The sequence below is a fragment of the Callorhinus ursinus genome, unplaced genomic scaffold, assembly GCF_003265705.2.
Source record: "Callorhinus ursinus isolate GAN/ISIS: 27379988/994484 unplaced genomic scaffold, GSC_fseal_2.0 scaffold4, whole genome shotgun sequence".
Classification (NCBI taxonomy): domain Eukaryota; kingdom Metazoa; phylum Chordata; class Mammalia; order Carnivora; family Otariidae; genus Callorhinus; species Callorhinus ursinus.
This window is the reverse complement of record NW_027397066.1, coordinates 49,756,259-49,759,442: the sequence shown is the minus strand read 5'-3', so window position 1 is coordinate 49,759,442 and position 3,184 is coordinate 49,756,259. Positions and strand designations below refer to the sequence as shown.

At 39.5% G+C, this 3,184-nt stretch overlaps 2 pseudogenes; one reads left to right on the top strand and one right to left on the bottom strand.

The window, feature by feature from the left end:
• Positions 1-149: 149 nt before the first annotated feature.
• LOC112836019 (succinate dehydrogenase assembly factor 3, mitochondrial pseudogene) lies at positions 150-572 on the bottom strand (annotated as a pseudogene).
• Positions 553-649, top strand: LOC112836151 (U6 spliceosomal RNA; annotated as a pseudogene).
• The last annotated feature ends 2,535 nt before the right edge of the window (positions 650-3,184 follow it).

Sequence of the window (3,184 nt, the reverse complement as noted above, 5' to 3'; positions counted from 1 at the left end):
AATGAATTAAATTTAGTAATCTTTTTTCCCCAAGATTTCTATGATTAGAATCCAAATAAAATCCCTTCTAAAATTACTTCAATTTAATTTTGATTTTTTTTATTTACTTTTTTTTTTTTTTCTTCACTTTTTTTTTTTTTTTTTGCTTGTTAAGCTTTATTGTGTAGACTAAAATGTTGGTTTCCTAGATTCAGTAATACTAAATTGTCTATTGGGTTTAGTGGCTTCTTGCATCAGCTCCTGCAACTGTCCAATTTGTTCATCACGAAAGTGATTAAGTTTTTCTTCTGGTAGGGCAGCTCCAAAACATACTTTTTCTGTTGAATTTTGTCTGTTTTGATTAGTTTGTTGCCATAGCACTGCTGCGTACACCTCCCATTCCTGCAAGAAACGCTGGGCCTCGTCAGAACCAACGGTCTTATGTCTCCTAAATTCGTCCTTCACGTATTGGTCGCCAAGGGCTTTGAGATCTGGAGGCAGAGCCGGGTGCAACAGCAAGATGCGCCGATACAAGGCCCGGACCCGCGACACGTGCGGAGCCAGCATAGCCGCGCGCGTGGACCGCACACCGCGCCTGCGCAATGGATACAACGATACATGGCCCCTGCACAAGGATGACACACAAATTCATGAAGCGTTCCATATTTTTAAGACAGAGGATCATAGGGAATGGGAGGGAAAAATGAAACAAGATGAAACCAGAGAGGGAGACAAACCATAAGAGACTCTTAATCTCAGGAAACAAACTGAGGATTGTTGAGTGGAGGGGGGTAAGAGGGATGGTGTGGCTGGGTGATGGACATTGGGGAGGGTATGTGCTACGGTGAGTGCTGTGAATTGTGTAAGACTCATGAATAACAGACCTGTACCCCTGAAACAAATAATACATTATATGTTAATAAATAAATAAATAAATAAATACACCTTACCAGACAGCAAAAAAAAAAAAAAAAAAAATCATATTTCTGGCTTTGTCTTAAATGATGAGCTAGAGACAGAGACCAAGATAGAGATATAATGTGTATATGAATATATAGGTTATATTCATATATATGTGGAAAAGGAAATATTATTATTCCTATTTTTTTAAAGATTTTATTTATTTGCTTGAGAGAAAGAGAACATGAGCAGGGGGAGGGGCAGAGGGAAAGGGAGAAACAGACTCCCTGCTAAGCAGGAAACCAGATGCGGGGCTTGATCCCCCGACCCTGAGATCATGATCTGAGTAGAAGTCAGACGCTTAACTGACTGAGCTACCCAAGTGTCCCTATTATTCCTATTTTACATGAGGAAACAATCTATGACTCTTACAAAAACAAAATAACATACCTGTTGACACACATAGTGGCCAAGAACAAAATAATTTAAGTTAAAAATCTACACTTAAATGACAGCTCTCCACTTGAACAAATTATTTAATCTCTCTGTGCTAATGATAATACTACCTACCTGCATGGATTGTTAGAAATATTAATTGAAATGACATGTAAAGCATTTTGCATGCAAGCCTAAGACACAACTAGTATTATTTATTGTAAGTCTTTAGAATTGGGGTCCAATTTTTGGTTCTGACCACTAATAATTACCCTTCCCAATGCTGCCATTGTAGAAGTTGCTAATTCCGAGGTGCCTGGGTGGCTCAGTCGTTAAGCATCTGCCTTCGGCTCTGGTCATGGTCCCAGGGTCCTGGGATGGAGCCCCACATCAGGCTCCCTGCTCAGCGGGAAGCCTGCTTCTCCCTCTCCCACTCCCCCTGTTTGTGTTCCCTCTCCCGCTGTGTCTCTCTCTGTCAAATAAATAAATAAAAATCTTAAAAAAAAAAAGAAGTTGCTAATTCCCCTTAAAGCTGAAAATACACTCAGGAGAGTACCTAGCCCAGAGCTGTGAGTTGCACCTGCAACTCTCTATTAAGCTATAAGCTGCACAGATGCCCAGGGTTGAGCCCATTCCTTCCCAAGTGCAGTTAGAGATTGCAGAGTTCCAACATAGAACAGATGGAATTCACAGGGACCTATAACCTGGAAAACCTCATTCCTACTCACACAATGAAATAGGGAATTATAAAGAATCTAAAGGGTTTTTTGTTTCACCAGTTGTTACAGAGAAAACAAGAACTCTTCAGTGGCCTTCAGGGGACTACATTGAACCTGGAGTCCTCCCTCTCCATGTGATCATATTATATTTTCAAATTCTTTAATAGTTTTCACTGTTTTCACCTGCAATCTCTCTCTCTCTCTCTCTCTCTCTCTCTCTCTCTTGATCAGTTAATATGTTTCCAAATGAAAAAGTACCTCATAAAGACAAACCAAATTTTTAAAAAGTGGTGGTTTTACCTCAACACTCACCCCATTTCAGTAGCACAAGTCTTTATGGGAAAGGAAAAAAATACTAACTTAATTTTAATCATCCTCCTTCATTTATGTTAAATATTTCACATCATCTACTATATAGATTAAAATGGTAAATTTTATCTCCAGATTTACCCTAGAGATCCATTTTGATATCTAAGATTCCAGCTTTAAGTATAAATGGAAAATAGTTGGGGACAGGGTCGAGCAGCACAGAGTTACATCCACTGGGTTAAACTGGTTTCTGTGTTGGGTGTGAAAATAGGTATCTGGTTATCCAGGTTGAATTATTTTTTTTTTTAACTGGTGGCTATTAATCACATAATAAAGAAGTCAAAATATCCCTATAATAATGGAAATTCAAGGGGCACCTGGGTGACTCAGTGGGTTAAGCATCTGCCTTCAGCTCAGGTCATGATCACAGGGTCATGGGATCCAGCCCTGCATGGGGCTCCTCGCTCCTTGGGGAGCCTGCTTTTCCCTCTCCCTCTGTGTGTCGCTTGTTCCCCCTGCGTATGCTCTCTGTCAAATAAATAAAATCGTTAACAAAAGAAAGGAAATTCCAAATCAGTAGAAACAACTATCCTCCTCCCATCTTCATATATCTAGTTCGATTTACTTTCTTCATAAAACTTACCATCATGAGAAATACTCTTACTCCTTTACCTGTTTACTAATTTACTAATCTATTCTTTATTTTTCTCCACAAGAATGTGAGATCAGTTAGAACAAACATCTTTCTTGTCTTGTTTACCACTTTATTGTTAAAATCTAGAACAGGGGCTCCCGGGTAGTTCCGTCGGTCAGGTCATGATCCCACGGTCTTGTGATGGAGC